Source organism: Pteropus vampyrus, unplaced genomic scaffold, assembly GCF_000151845.1.
Source record: "Pteropus vampyrus isolate Shadow unplaced genomic scaffold, Pvam_2.0 Scaffold170, whole genome shotgun sequence".
In the NCBI taxonomy this organism is placed as follows: domain Eukaryota; kingdom Metazoa; phylum Chordata; class Mammalia; order Chiroptera; family Pteropodidae; genus Pteropus; species Pteropus vampyrus.
In genome coordinates this window covers 22,764-39,660 of record NW_011888951.1, presented here as the reverse complement: position 1 = coordinate 39,660, position 16,897 = coordinate 22,764, and the positions used below count along the sequence as shown (strand labels likewise).

Here is a 16,897-nt window from a genome sequence, read left to right as displayed (position 1 = left end):
TAAGTAACTTAAACATGATTATTGAATGAGATCAGTGAATGAATGAATGACAGGCTGGAGGATGGGTACCTGACTTGCCTCTGACCCCTTTCCAATCTGATCATGATCATATTTTCAATCATAACCTTCATGCTGGCATTACGATTTCCAATGCACATCTGGGATTTTATCTGATTTCACATCAGTCCTGCGGAGAAGGTAATTATAGAATCAAGTGCCCTATTTTCTGGAAGGGAGACTGAGGGTCCGAGGTGTCATAGGCCTTGAACGAGGTCGAACCTCTAGAGAGCCAGAACCCCTGAGCACGGACCCTAGATGCTGTTCTCCGGACTCGTCTCCCTACCTCCCAGGCTCTCACTCACGAACGCGGCTTAATTTCCTGCCGTCAAAGGTGGCGACAAGTTCAGTTTTCCTCCTTGGCACTTCTCTTTGATTCCCTGATGTCTTGGTCTTAACGTGCTTTCTGATAACCTATCCTATCCCTTCCTGGAGTATATATATCAATACCTCATCTGTGAATGTCAGCAACAATAGTAATCTTAGTAAAAACAAATCAACGACTTACATATGCATGGTCTTATTTAGTTTCCAAGGAATTTTACTCTAGCTTCATTTGATCCTCCTGGCAACCCTTAGAAGTGGAAATAGCTGAAACTGCTGTTAGTGATTTCATTTTACAGATGGGGAAACAGACCCACACCTAGGGAGATGAGGAGGCTGGCCAGAGTCCATGTGGGTGCTGTGTGGCAAGCCAGGACGGGATGCTATGCCCTTCTCCTCTATCTATCAATGGGTTCCCCTCCACCCATGAGCCTCACACCCAACCCCCGGGTACACTGAATTTGCTCTGAATGTCTCATTCACCACCTCCCAATCCCTACTCCTTTCCCATGAGTCAGCGGCTGCCATCTGAGCTCCTCATCTTTATGCGGCTGAGACGTGCAGGATGTGCGTTCTTGTGTGGAAGCCTGTAAAATCTATTTATGGACCTAATTGTCAGTTTTCATGAGTGACAGACATACAGTGCTTTGACTACCCGGCCTAATGTGTCTGTATCTGACATTTTAAATAGAACTCTCTCTCTCACCCTCCCTGCTCTTTTAGGAAGTAATTTGAGATAGCAGGTATTTTTAAATTCATATATCTTTAATTATATCTACACAACTGTCAGAGATTAATGATTTCCTCAAACTGGCTCTTCTTAAAGGAGAATTCGGAACATAAGAAAGACTGAAAAGAGGTCTAACGGATATGGGGACAGTAACAAAGACATTTACAAGCAGGGCTCTGGCTTTAGTCAAGTTCGAGTTCTCATTGTAGATTAATTTTGTGCGACATTTCTATGAATTATTGAAAAAGCAGCACTCATGTGGACGGCAAAAGTAAATAGATCTATACATGTAAACCAAATAAAAAAAGCATGTGACAGATGGAGAGTGAGTTCTGTGTGGAAATACTCCCCTGCCCCCGGAGAAATAAGTAACACTAGGTCCCAGGTGGTATCCGTGGATTTTGACCCCAAAAGAAAATCTCACCTTCTCATGTAAGCAAACTCAATATAGAAGCTTGAAGTTAGAGAGGACTTCACAAAGAATCTCATCCAGCTCTCCCACTTGATGCCAGAATTTCTGCTGTGATAAAACTCAAAAGATTTGCTCAATGCCTGTTGGGTCTCAGACACAAGGCCGGCCAGGGGCACGTGCTAGCCACAAGGCATGGCCCCTAGAATAAAAGGGCTCCCAATATAGAGGAAATAGAAAACAAGCAAAGAACCAGCAGCAGACAATGGAAGAAGGGCACTGAGGGATACTGGTCTCCTGCTATCAGAAAGCGGGGGAGGCAGAAAACTGGGCACAAGTCTCCCTGATAAGCGGGAATGTGATGCTGAGAGAGTTCATTTTTCTTTCTTCCCTAGTAAAACGGGATTAATAATATTTTCCCTTTGTGAGCAGTAGATAAAATCTGGCTTTTGTTTCCTACGGCTCTCTCATTTCTGTCGCTCCCCTACATGAACCCGGTGTTCCAGCATCCTGAATCTCTCACCATCCCTCCAAAACACTGTGCTTCCGTAGGCCTCAGTACATGGAGCATCTCAGGTGGCATGTGTATGTCTTTCTTTTGTTTAATAAACTTCTGACCACCTTTCATGATCTAGCTTGAATGCCACCTCTTCTGTGAGGCTTTCTCCAATCTCCCTGGTACATTTATCATTCCTCTAATCCCTCGTAAATACCTTCATTAAGGTACTTATTACTTATACAGTTGTTTCATTGTCTATCCTCACAATCAGCTTGTGTCTCAGGAAAGAAACTCTGTTTTATATTGTACATCCTCAGGGCCTGGCTAGTGACTGGGACATAGCAGACAGGTACTCGATAAACTGTTATTTAAGTGAATAGTGAATTAATGAATACATGATTAGTAGTGTGTATAATCACTCTGTAGTAAAAGAAGCTGTTTTATGAGTTATTCTGTCTCAGACACATAGGTGCATGCATATAATTTTGGTCATCCACAACAAGTCCACAAAGCAGACTCGTTTTAAGTAAACTTATGGCATGGGTACCAACCAATCAGAACTGTTGTCAGTGACAGAGAGCATCAGCCCTTTAGATACTGTAATGGGCTAAATGGCGGCCCCCAAAATATATGTTCATGTCTTAATCCGTGTAGACTGTGAATGTGATCTTACCTGGAAAAAGGGTCTTTGCAGAGGTAATTAAGGTTCTTGAGATGAGATGATGCTGGGTTATCTGGGTGGGTACTAAATCAAATGGCAAGAGTCCTTATAAGAGACGCACAGAAGAGAAGGCTTTGTAAAGACAACACAAAGAGATGTGGCCATAAGCCGAGGAACGCCAGCAGCCGCCAGAAGCTGGGAGCAGCAAGAAACAGCTTCTCCTCTAGAGATTCCGTATGCTTTGATACATGGAGCATCTCAGGCAGCACACGCACACCTGCCTTCTGTTTAATAAGCTTCTAACCACCTTTCATGATCTAGCTTGGTTGCCACAGCGGGGGCAACCCTGCTGACACCCCGATTTTGGACTTCTGGCCTCTAGACTGTAAGAGAGAAAATTTATGTACTTTTTTTAGCTAGGACAGTTATAATTTGTTACAGCAGCCTCAGGAAACTAATACAGAGAGGTACTTTTATCTCTGTTATAAAGATGAGGAAATAGAAATTGGGAGAGGAAGGGTTTTCTCCAAGGTATGCAGCTATTCATCAGCAGAAGTGAGATTCAGATCTGGACCAAAGCCTCTTATTCCAAAGCCTTTGTGCTCTCTGTGATGTCACGACTGTCCCTCTGGCAGCCTCCTTAAACACACACCTCCCACGGTTCTCAGTTCAAGCTTCCGATACTTAGAGATGCCCAGGAACTGTCTATGGAGATGCCCACCCATTGAGTCTGGAGGAGGACCATGTGTTTTTTGACAAATGCTCCAGGTGGTTGTACTATACAGTACAATGGAGAACTACAGCACTGAAGGGTAGGGATTTGACTCTCATATGTCCACTCCAAAACATATCAGGGAACACAGAAGGGGAAATTAGAAGAATGAACCAAATCCCAGCTTAAAAGCAGAGCTCTATCTTTCTCATGGGCACCCCATGCTCTCTCATGCTGCTGGTCTTAAAAGAGTAGATTGAAGTTGGGGAAACAAATATATGAGTTCATTCTAAAACAAAGCCATTTCAATTTCTCATAGAGTTTATTAAGTCATTTATAATTCTAAAAAGTTGAGGTAAATATTTAATATTTCATAATCCATAAATATTTACATGTGGGGATTTTCCCATGTTCAACGAGCCCATCGGAGATTTTACACTTTCAGCAAGTGTGAATAATAAAACCTTACAATTCCCCACCCCGAAGCAAGGAACATCTGGCCACTCCTCCAAGAGTTCTGATGCAGGGAACAGCCTGTGTGTGCCTGGGGTGCAGCCATGATCACTGAGAACTGTGAAAGCATTCAGCACTGAACAATTAGTCTGGGGAAGGAGAAGAAGCACTGGACCATCACCAGAAACAATTGATGATGATGCTGTAACAAGTGCCTTCCAAAGGGTTCCTGGGGTATTTTCTATTTAACTTTACAGCAAATTAACATTTAAAATGGATTTCTAATGTGAAAACATTGACAGACTTGCACTAGAAAATCCAGGAAACTCTCTTTGAATCCTCCTTTGGAAATCTTGGAATGCCTGGAATGATACTGGCACTTTCTCAATAACTTGACTTATTAAGTTTATTAAGTGTCTGACCTTCTGGTAGGAGTTGAAAAATAAAAAGACCAGGTTTCTTCCTTGAGATGTCTTTACTTTCTTAAGTAAAGACATTTCTTAAATAACTTGTAGTATGAACATGAGAGCTGCCACTCATTCAATACCTACTGTGTGCAAAGCCCTCAGTTAGGTTCTATACATACATAATCTCTAATTCTAAAATCCCAATTCTGGGTGAATAAGGAGGCTCTGCAGATTAAGTAGCTCCTCCAAAGTTATATTTCTCGTGTCTTGTGGAGCCAGATTTCAAACACAAAGGATCAGTCAAGAGCCAATCAGACAAATTGAGTGCTTGCCAGATATTCAATGAGGGGACTGAATGCGGGGAACCCTTACAATGGTGTTGGAAAAGCTGAAAAGCCATGGGAAAAGGAAGTGATCTAAGGATTAGTCAGAGCAGCCTCCTTAGATCAAGAAAAGGAGGAGGCATTGTGACCAGAACACAGGAGATGGGGCCATCCACTGAGAGGTGGCTAGAACTGTGGCAGGCAGGACTGCAGCCATAAAAGAGGAGCCTTCTGACAGGGCCTGGATCCGCCAAAGAGACGTGGTGACTAGCAGAGCCACAGTGAGAAGCAGAGTGATGGGGAGAAGTGCCCTGACTTCTCCCTTCTCCCATCCTCCATTTCCCCACTAGCGCCTCCCACTGGCTGAACCCAGGGGGAAGTCCCTAGTCTGGAAAGCTCAGGGAAGTGGAGACGGCAAGCATTTGCTCAATGAGATACCCAGAATGCCCTGCCGTGCCTAGTGGAGAATGAATCTGAGCACAAACAGGCAAGTGATCACCACACCAGGCTTGTCTTACTTCGTAGCCCTTGCTCCTGCTGACAGAACATTATGCCATCAGAAGAAACTGGGATCCAGTCTCAAACAAGCCATTGCTCACCCTGTGACTGCAAGCAAGCCACACATACCCTGTGCCTGTTTTGCAAAAGCATACTGGAGTTGTTATATCTGGTCCCTCCCACTCAGAGCTGACTCAAGAGCTGTGCAGAATGGCATCCATGGTTATGCTTTGTCGACTAGGAGACCAGGTGTGCTTGCCTGGTCTTAATCACACAGATTTTCCTTCACTTAACAATATAGTATATCCAGACTCAATCCCCTCTTCCCTTCCTTTCGGAATATCCCTTTCAGCATCTTACCTGAGGTGTTCCTTGCCTCCACCCCGGCTACATTGCTTAGCTCTTTTCTTTCAAGGATATTTTCCAAGGACTGGGAGACTAGAATTTCAGACCAGAAAGTGACTGGCTGGTGGGGAAGAGGAAGGTTAGTGATAGAATGAGGGTACTGCCCAGTAATCCTCTTTAAATCATATATGGCAAGAGGTAGCAGACAATCATTTCTTGTGACTGAGACAAGATCAAAGGATTAAGGGCTTTTCGGTAAAGGAGGGTTGGCATTTGGTCATGAGAATTATGAAAGTCAGTCTTCTGAAAAGAACAGCTTGCTGGGTAAAAGTCTAATAATATGGCCTAGGATCCCTTTGAAAAGCCTGAGTTCTTTCAGGGTAAAAAGCAAAGGAAAGGCCACTGTGTGTCTGCCCACAAAAGTGCCATCATATCCCAGAGATACAGACAAGTCCCCCCTCCAAAGCTGCCCACTTCCTCCTGCCCACTGCCCGGGAGATGCTGGCCACAGTCTGAGCCCCTATGGTCTCCTACTACTGGTGATGACACCATCTACCAGTCACTGAGCACTGAGCCCAGCCCTGGCACATTGCTCTGAGCACCATGTCACATTATTCCACATAAGAACCCTGCACAGCAGGCAGAGTATCTTCGTTTTATAAATGAAGAGATTGAGATGTGAGTATCAAAAAATTTATTTAAAGTTACCCCATTAATAATGAAAGTTACTAAGAACTTTCTATTTCTAAAGCTACTATTTGTAAGTACTTACTATGTGCCAGCCACTGTGCTAAGCAAGTGCTTTATAGTTAAGTCCTAAACCACGGAAGCCTTCTTTGCAATCAAGGATGAAGGACCAGAGTCTGAGAGAGAAGTAAACTGCCCGAGTTCACTGAGTTTAGAAGTGGCAGACACAAGATTCAAATCCAGATCTCTCTCCTGCTAGAGCTCTTAATTACTATTCATCATTTGCTCATTCATTCGACAAATATTTACTGGGAACCTACTATGTGCCAGGTTCTGGCAGAGGTGCCAGTCATACTGCCCTGGTCACAACAGTAGCCTCGTGGAGCGGACACTCACACTGGTGACACTGCAGTGTGCTGGGTGACAGTTTCTCCACCAATGTTCATTGAGCACCTGAGTGTCAAGTACTATCACATTACTTTAAAGTCGAAAGACAGGTTGGAACATCACACCTGTGCTGTCTCCAGGACTAACACACTACCTTAGTCTCAGACCATCAGCTCTAATAGGTAGGGTTAGGGGTGGGTGGAAGTGGTGGGGGGTAGGTACGGTGTAGGCCTGGGCTCTGAAGACTGTCACTTCAAAATCTTTACGCCAGTGACCCAATCTAAACTGGGAAAAGCTAAAGGAAAAACGCCTTTGTAAGCCTTTCCCTAAAAAAGGTTAAATCTGACACCATCCAGTTAGTTTAAGCAGCTCAAGAGATACAGACTGAGGTGCTGAGTGAACAGGTGCCAACTCAGCTCATTAAGTCCCCAAAGTTTTTACCATTCCCAGGCTAATTGGCGTTAATGCATGGGGTGCCAAATGGCTATTATGTGGTAGCTGCAGCAGGCTCTTTATGATTCAAAAGCTAAAGGAATTTGGGATCAAAAACACAGACAATGACTGTACATGAAAAGCAGACATCCAGCTCTGCTTCTGTCCTCACTGATGTTTACCGCACCTTGGTGGGAGGCAGGGTGTGTCTAACAACTGTTTTTTGTCAAAACAACTGTTTTCTGTCATGACTGGGAGTACTTTTCACTCTGCAGTGTGATTATTTGTCTGTTTCCCTAATAATACTCAATTTGTAAACATTTAACTAAGCACCTACTATGTGATAGGCACTGGCTTATAGGTGGGGGTTGCAAAGAGAAACCAAGTCTAGTCCCTGCCCTCAGGAGACAGGACCTCATGAGAAGATGGACGTGGAGTTGAGGAAAGTCTAGCACATTGTGAGAACTACTGTAACAGAAGCCAGTGCCCAGAATCCAAGTAGCCCAGGGGAGGGTCTAACTATCCTTGTCTGGTTGGGTCCAGGAGAGCTTCCTGGAAGAAGTGACATCTAAGCTGAATCTTTTTGGGCAGCTGTGTGTTTAGTCTGTGCCTCACTACTTTGCATATTGATTCCCTCCTATCACTCACAGAGTTGGCTGTAACACCTACTGTCACATTATACGTCCCTAATTCTTGAACAAACCAAAGGTGAGCTCTGTCAGAGCTGGACTGAGCTTTACAGATTTTCTCTGCCCAGAATCTGAGATTAGGACTGTGATGACTCAGCCTTAGTTGGGCTCTTAAAAGGAGAAGCCGGTAAAGCTGGCCATGAATGCAGTGACCAAGGCAATCTCGGCTGCAGAGGAAGAAGTGAGAAGCAGGTCTGGAAAGAACAAAAGAAGACAGCCCTGGAGAGATGAGAGGGTACATGCCAGTGTCTGGTTTTCCAGTGCTGGGCTTGAGGCCCTTAAGACGCCCAGCCTTGCAGATCGCTTCTTTTATGAGTGAGTTCTGTTCTAAGCAACAAACGATTCTGGAGGACGGGCAACGTGAAGGCTGAGCAGGGTGCCGTGAAGTAGCACGTAGTGCTTGAGTACCAACAAACGGCATTGGACCATTAAGTTGTAGCCTCCAAGATGACAGGAAAGGTGCAGAGTGTCTTTCCACCACCACCACCATCCCAGCAGGGAGCCAGGCCATGATGGGTGCATGCACGCAGGCTTGCACAGTCCACCTCTCACAAAATTTAGGGTCCCAAGAATCAACCACGATACTTGGGCTTTGGTTTTTTTCATAGTAACAAGAGCAGCAAACTAGCATGCCACTACATATATGTCAAACACCATGCTGGGTCGCTTACACATATGAATTAGCTCCCTGAGAGACAGATCCCATCACTTCTGTTTTACAAGTAAAGAAATGGAGGCTTAGAGGATTTAGAAGTTGCCCAAGGTCATATGGATTAATTACTAACTGGCAGACCCGTGACTGATCAATTTGTAATTCTGAAGACAGTAATACAATCACTAGGCTATACTCTAAAAAACACTCGCCTCACTGGGGTTGTCGTGAGGGTTCACGGAGCTAACTTAAATAAGGCCATATGCATGTTGTCCATCAGAAGGATGTTTAAGAAATGAGCCTCCCCAGCCTTCCTGGCATTGGTGGGGGTCAGGGTTGATGGAATGAGCATTCTCTTTTTGTTTGCGTGGGAAGAATGCTAGGTACTAAGAGGGCTTTCTTCTTGGGCTATCAACCCAGTAGCTGCATTGGCTCCCGTGTTGTGAGTGCTTACAGGATGTGAAAGGGCAAAATGTCCTGGGGATTGCTGGACTACCTGGCCAGAGAGTCTGGGGCCCCGACTTCAATTAGCACCACCTTTAACCTCATTTACCTTCCTGAGGGACTTAGGGTGGCATGGAAAGAGGAATCTGAATTGCTAGTTTGCACCAAATGGTAGCAAGCTGAAGAAGTTAGAGAGGACATCTCATAGCGATCCGTAACATTTAGATATCTTGGGTATCAGTTTAGTGCAATGTGGAGGCCATAAGAATGCATCTTGTAGACTTCCAATTGCAGAGGAACAAACTAACCAAGTACCCAAAATGTTGCACTCAAAAATCCATCTCCACATCTGCACCAGGACCACTCTTCCCACAGGCTGCTCCCAGCCAGTGATAAAGCAGGGCAGGGATACTCAGATAAGTCCATTCTTAGGGGACATGGGGTTCTTCTGGTGAGCAACTTTGGCTCAAGGACTCCATAATGCTTTTATCTAAGATGCTTCCACCCCCCTTCCTTCCTTCCCTCTGTCTTTCACTATGGGTCAAACCCGTATTGTTATCTGATGGCTTCCCTGGCTTCTTCTCACTCTTTCCCCATTTTTGCTCCCAGGCAGGAATAAGTCTTTTCATCTACCCGTGTCTTCACCTCCCTCCCCTGTGTGGTTGGAATCCCACCAGCCCTTAACTCCTCCAGCTGCTGCTGACTTTAAAGCCTGATGAGCAGAAAAAGTCTGACATGATGGATGCAGTGGGACCATTGTCTACATGTGGACAAATTGCCTAACTTCTCTGAGCCTCAGTTTTCTTATCAATAAAAATGCTTTTTATAATGGTGCCATGAGGAAGTATTAAATGAGTCATAGATGAGAGTTCATAAGCACTCAATAAATATCAGCTCAATTTTTTCCTGAAAAAAAGTGGGCCCTCCAGATGCAAATTTTCCTATATTAATTTTCATCACTGAAGTTATTGGGTATACCAGGCATTTTCTAAAATGTACCAACCTCTGCAGCTGGCTTCAGAAGGATTTTAGAGATGATTTTACTCATCGAGATAGATAATCCTTTAGCTTTGAACTGGAAGATCATAATGCTTTGCCAATCTACTCTGATCCCAGAGAAAATGGACTGATTAAAGAGGGTGATTTCAAGGTTTAAAGCCACTCCATCTAACCCAATCTACTAAAAATTGAAATTGAGCAAGGCATAGTGAGACGATTTTTTAGCCTCACAGTCTTATAAAATAGAGATACTAAAGATTTCTTACAGAAAACAGAAGCTAGTGTGGTGAACAGAATTCTAAGTCAGAAGCTGAAGCTCCATCAGTAACTCAGTTTTGGGCCTCAAGCAAGTCACCTCTCACGAATTTCAGTTTCCTCTTTTTTTTAGAAATTAACATATTATTATCTTAAATGAGTTACGATGAAATACACAGAACAGTGCCTGAGATGTAGTATGTGCTCAATAAATATTAGCTGTCATAATATTACTAATAATAGCATCATTATCATTGGTTTATCACACAGACTAACTGAAATAACAGTATCTAGCATATTTTCAGGCCCTCAGTGAATGTTTACTTTATCTGAATCTAAACTATGGGCTTCAACACTTAAGTTTCTTTTTTAAGAGGCATGGGAGGGGGAGAAGGAGGAAGAAAACTAATATTTAAGTAAGGTCTGGGATTGGGTGTTTGTCTTCATTTTCTTTCAAGATATCTAGTGCCTTTTTTTTGTTTGATTGCAAGCAGTTCTATCTTTCTGATGGATATGGGTGCTGTGCTCTCAAGAAGATAAAAAGAGAAGAGAGAGAGAGAGAGCATAAAACTATATGCACACAAGTGGTGATAGGTGACGAGAAAAGAAAATTTCCAGTAGACCTGGTCTATAAATTGTCATTTAAATTTGCAATTTAAAAACACTGCCTGACTTTTTGATTTAACTGACTGTATATGAGCGACAAATAATGGAATCCTAATAAGCAATGTTTAAATGACATCTCCAGTCTCCCAGACAGAGAAGGCGGCAGTAGAATTCTAAGAAGAGAAAATAAATCTACCAAGAATAGGAAGGACGACCAGAACTAAATAGTTGCACTAATCACTTGATGACAGATACCAGGAAAATGTATTTGGGCTGTTTAAAATTCGAAACCTTAACAGACGAAAGATAGGTTATCAGCTGAAAACCCCTAAAGCCATTGTGAGGGGACAAAACTGAGCTCCATTTTTACATTTCATCACATTAAAATAGATGAACCAAAAAATCAAGGCACCAGGACAACATATTAAAGTTGATAAGCTGAGGTTAAAAGGTTTGAACTGCAAAAATCACTCGAGCTCAGAGGCACCCACTGGCAAATCTTAATTCCAAGGCTTTACTAGAGTGGTGTCCCCATTGGTGACACCCGCAAAGGGGAGCCCACCTCAAAGTCTCAGTTTCTCCTCAGTGCAAGATTTTGGCCTGGCCGCAAAACACAGAAGATAAACAGTACATCAGTTCAAGGATGAAAACAGAATGAATCACTGACTACTGAAAGCAGTTTTGTATGCCACAGCTTAAGCAAGATTTGGCAAATTTGGAAAAGGACCACTGAAACATGGCAATAATGACAGAAGGGCCAGGAGAGAGGTTTTTTGAGTAAAAGCTAAGGAAAATGAGATCACTTAGCACTTTTAAAATGATAATTGCAAAAATTTAGAATGACATAGGAATGGCTTAAATTGTAAGGTTTGGTAAAAAAGGAATGCAGAATTAAATATGGAGCACGATCAAGTTAGAATGTATGTGTTTGCATGCTTGTGTGTACATACTCGTGCGCAGAAAAAAACAAAAAGATTGAAAGAAAATATACCTGAGTGTTAACTGTTCTCACTCAAAGCTAGGCTGTGACTTTAGAATCTGCTACAAAGTACTCAAAGCAGCCATTAAAATCGACCAGCATTAGCAAATTACACAAAATCTATTTGCAATCTATAAATCTGAGAGCAGGAGGAGAAGCCACAGTAATCATTATTTTAAAACATTAAAGGAAAACTAATGGAATATAAATTACCGATTCTAGGAAAATGTAGGCCAAAGGCCAAAGAATTACCTATCTAATATAGGCTATTCTATTGTTCGACCAATGCTTAATGAGCACATACTATGTGCCTGGCTCTATGCATAATAGGAAGCGAATAAAATATGTGTATAACTTGAAGGAGCTTTCACTCTAGAAGAGAGGGGAGCAAGTTGCTGCTGAGTAAGATTTCTGATCTGCTGGTCTTCCTTTCACTGGAGGACAGGGTAGAATTTATTTTTGACAACTAAGGATTTAAATCTAATAGGCAGACATATGGGTATAATAATAGAAGATATTTCACAAAGCATCCATTGAACTAAAAAAAAAAAAAAAAAAATCTTAACTCCAAAAACCTTTATTTAGATCTCATAGCCTCTAGGAAGTTCTTGGACACTTGGTTATCTCTGTTTTGGAATTTCGACTTACTGCAACAAAATATAATTGCTTCTTAGTTGTCTTTCATATTAGATCTTAAATTCCTTAAACCCGGGACATGCTTACGATCTGTGGCCAGCACTCTGCCTTCTTTTAGAAAGTGCTCAAAAATGGAGTGAAGGAAAGACGAAAAGAAAGAGGGAGAGAGAGAAGAAAGGAAGGAACTCAAAGAACTCTACAGTCATTACACAGCCCCTAATTAAATTAATTTGTATTGACAATTCTTGATTTGACTAGCATTTCTTGGACATCCGTTATATGCTCAAGGCTGCAGTAGGCACATTCACATATGCACTCAGTTGTTTCTATTTCTACTATTTTGAAGTCCAATCAGGAGGTTATTTATTAAAGCTACTATGGACGACAAAGCATGGAGACTCTGAAATGAGACTGTTCAGGTTCAAATCCTCACTCTGCTAGTTTCTTGCCCCAGGGAGGCCACTGAATCTCTTCACTCTTAAGTCTGCACGTGAAATGTGAAAATAAAATCAGATTAAATATTTAAAATGCCTGGCACACTAGTTTTCTTCTCCCTATAGAAAGGGTTTTATTTCCTACAAACTTATATCACATTCCTTCCACTATTTAATCACATCTTCAGCCTGACCAAAAGCCATTGGGTATGTAGTTAAGATAGCAGGTATGTCTTGCAAAGCCTCGTGAAGCCAGGCTAAAATCGACTTTAGCTTCATTGCACGCTTCCCACCTGCTATCAAGCATCAAGTTACTGTGCATAAGTCCAACCTGATTCCAGCACTCATGGCTATCCATCACAACTTCAGTAAGACGTCCAGTGTCTTTAGCACTTACTTCCATATCGCTGTTAATAAGGGATACGGGGATGATCATTTTCCCAATGATAGGGGTCCTGATCCTTTTTAGGATCACATAATAAGAACATTTTTCATAGTTGGAGATAATTCCTTTTCCCGTGCACATTTGTCAAAGGCAGTTTCCCACAGTCCCGTACATCATCCTGAAATACATGATAAGATTCAGGTCTGCTATTCATCATCTGCTGGGCTTCTTCCAATGTGAGGTCCTGCATGGCTTTTCTTGCCTCTGGTTTAACAATCAGATTGCAAGTTCTCCCTACAGCAATAGTGCCAGCTAGGGGAGGCTAAAAGAGTCAAGTGATGACAGTTCCCAATCTGAAGGAAGTGAATCTACAGTGATATTATAGAAAACTTTTTAAAAAGTAAATTACATTTATTGCTACTACTTTACAACAGAAATCAGACTCCTAGGAACTGAGCTTTCGCTGAGGTTTGATTCGATGACCACTGCAGGAAAACAGCATGATATAACAGAAAGATCCCATGCTTTGGATCATTTAGACCCGAGTTTAAAATTTTTGTTCTTCTATTTACATGATGGGTGATCCTGAACTGATTTTGAACTTATCTGAGTATGTTTCCTCATCTGAAAAATGGGAGCATTACCAACCTCATAAATCTCTTGTATTCTCTGGCTGCATTTAGTAGTCACATGATTACTGTCATTTTTTCCTTTTTCCCACTGGGAAGTCTTCTCCTCCTCCCGACTTTGAGAGAATATAATAATGTACAAGCCACAGTCCCTCACATTAAGTCTCACTTAAGACTCAATCTAGCAAGGAAGAAAGGTTTATAAGTACAATTCTAATTGATGGTAGAAAAAAATAAAAGCTTCACTTGAATTTTAAAAGTTTTTAAAAAGTTTTTAAAACAATATGTTGACAATCATGGGGAAAGGAAGGCTTAATCGAACTGGAGGAGGAGAGTGCTACGGAAGAGCTTCGTGGAAGCATCATCTGAGCTGGGTCTCAGAAGATCCGGTGGGCATTGACAGGCAGATAAGATACAGGGTTTGTCATTGTTGTTGTTGTTGTTGTTTGTTTTCTGTTTTCAGGTTGAGAGGGGAGCTGAAGCAAACTTAAGAATGCTCAGGGAGGGCCAAGCAGGTCAATGTGCTCTGAATTACCGTGCCAGGTACACCTGGCATGTGTGCCATCTGCTGAATGGATGAGCGAGACAGAACGGCAGTGCCATTCAGAGCATAGGTTCTGGGGTTAGAGCACTGACTTTGTCTCAACTCTCCAATTCCCATTTCTTCATCCGTGAAATGGAGCTGTTTGAAAAAGGGTCTACTTCAAAGGGTTGTTCTGATTGAGAAAATAACATGTAAACATTTGAATATATTGCCTGATGTAGAAAGTAGAAATAGAAATAGAAAGTAGCTACCTTATCACCAGCATCTTTATTATTATTTCTGATGTGGGGATGCCCACTGGAAGGTGAACTGGACTGATGATAATATTCAGAGTGAGCATTTGCAAAATTGGAGTGCTTGTTCCAAACAGATCTAGAAATGCATTTCGATTCATGCACAGTCAAAATCCTTCAAGTTCACCTGGTCTTTACCTTTGTATATCTGAAAAATAAAATAAATAACTGGCATCCTTAGAAAGATAAACATTTCCTTCTCAATCAAGTGATGCCCTTATATGTGACAATCTCCCACATGCCACAGGCAAGGGAGGTGAAAAACTAAGGCTTCCTGTGCTTTTCTAACAGCCTTTCTAACTCCACCATATTCTGTCATCATTCCTTTCTCTTGCTGAGGTTATCTCAACCTAATGGTGCTACCAGTGGATCTGTAGGAAGATGTCTTTCACTGTACATATTACTTGGTGTTTGGAAAGAGGCACGCCATTCAGTAGGGAGAAGCTTAGTCTAATAATAAGCATGTGGCCAGGCTTTGGAGTCAAAAAGATCTAGGTGTAAATGAATCTCTTTACTTAACAAGTTGTGTGGCCTCAGGCAAGCCGTTCACCTCCCTGAGCCTCAGCTGCCTCTCAAGTAAAATGGCAATACTTACGTAAAGGTTGTTTTAAAGCTTAAATGAACAACCGGCATTAGTTCTTCCCCTTCCACTCCATCCTGTCCTCTGCCTTTTATCTATGTGTATTCTCTTGATGGACTGGGCAGAGAGCTCCGTCTTGGCAATACATGTACTCTGACCATCCTAGGAGCTATGCTGTAATGGAAGGAGGTTGCTGAAATTCTAGCACTCCTGGGAACATCATCTGCTTAGCAAATCCACAGATAATAAAACATTGTGCTCTGAGGCATTTACTGATTATCTGCAAAGATGAAGCCTCTCCAACACCAGGAAGGTGTGTACCCTTACCTGACTCACAGGAATTAAGAGAGCTAATGTTCAGGGCTTTGTTGTCCCAAATATCTTAAAATTCAGGCCCAGCCAGTGCCAGAGGCAACACACTGAGCTTAATGAAGCAGCGGGATGAACTAATATGGCAAATCTTCCAGCTCTTACTACCAATATGGCCCACATCACGCTAAATTACAGCACCAGACGTGACTAGACACACGTCACAAAAGGAGAAGTAGTTCATGGAATGGTAGGGATTTTCAGTGCAACATAATAAGAATCTCAAGAGCCAGCATTTAGGGGAGATGCTGGTGTTTTTAAATTTTCTTTCTCTTTGTACATATCATTCTCCTCCACACTTTATGGTAATTCAATATACATCGACTAAGCACCTACAATGTTCTGAGTGTTATGCTTTGAACTTATAGTTAGTGGCAAAGACAGAGAAATAAGCAAACAATTATAGAAAAAATATAGCAAGTCTGATGATTTGAACAATTACAAGATGCTACAGACTCCTCACAAATCCAGTCAGGTGAGGCTCTGTTAGTCTTAAAGTCATTCATTTACTCACTTATTCATTCAACAAATATTGCTGCACACCTAAATCTTTCTTTTTCTTTTCCTTTTTTTTTTAAGCGAGGCAACCTTTGGTTGACCTCACAGATTGCAAACATCTTGTCAGCTTACAATCCCTTATTATTATTATTTTTTTTTACGCCTACAGCACCTGGTCTTCCTAGGTGGTCTCCCATCCAAGTACTAATCAGGCCTGACACTGCTTAGCTTCCGAGATCAGACGGGATCGGGCTTGTTTAGGGTGGCATGGCCATAGACCTAAATCTTTCAACATTGTGCTTGGAGGTAGAAGTGAAGTGGTTAATAAGACAGACACGGTCCCTGTACTCACAGAACTCCCAGCCTAGTGAGTGACAAAGAGGAATAAAAAGATAATTAACATAATGTATCACGATGGGCAAAATGAGGTGCTTTAAGAGCACCCAGACCAGTTATGATCTATACTCTAGGGTCATATAGGTGGGTTGTAATGAGTCACCAAAGCCTTTCTGGGGAAAGTCATATCTAATTTGAACTAAAGCAAAGTGGAATAAGCTCTGAAAAGAATAAAGAAAATTGTATTCCTGGGAGAAGAAAAGCATTTGCAAAATTCCAAATGTGAAAAATTACATGGTAGGATCAGGGAACTAAAATTAATTCAGTTGAGCCACAGAGCAGTGTATCATTATGGAAGAGTGGTGAGAGATGTGACTGGAAAGATAAGGAGGAGTCAGACCAGATAGGGCCTCTTTCAAGCCACGATAAGCAGTGCGGACTTTATTCTGGGGGCAGTAGGAGCTGCTTACTGAAGAGCGCGAAGCAGAGATGAGACCTGATCAGATTTTCACATTAGTGAGCACTGTCAGGAAGAGCTTGGTGATGGATAACACTGAACACCTGAAGACCACTTAGGAGGGTGCTAGGGTCATTCAGACGAAGGTGGCCTGAACCACCTTCAGGAGAGGGGCAGCAGGGAAAGAA

General features: G+C 42.3%; 1 protein-coding gene and 1 pseudogene across 1 annotated transcript in view; both read right to left on the bottom strand.

Moving 5' to 3' along the window:
- Nucleotides 1–16,897, bottom strand: part of DAB1 (DAB1, reelin adaptor protein) — a 245,857-nt gene that overhangs the window by 221,677 nt on the left and 7,283 nt on the right.
- On the bottom strand, nt 16,077–16,195 carry LOC111745932 (annotated as a pseudogene).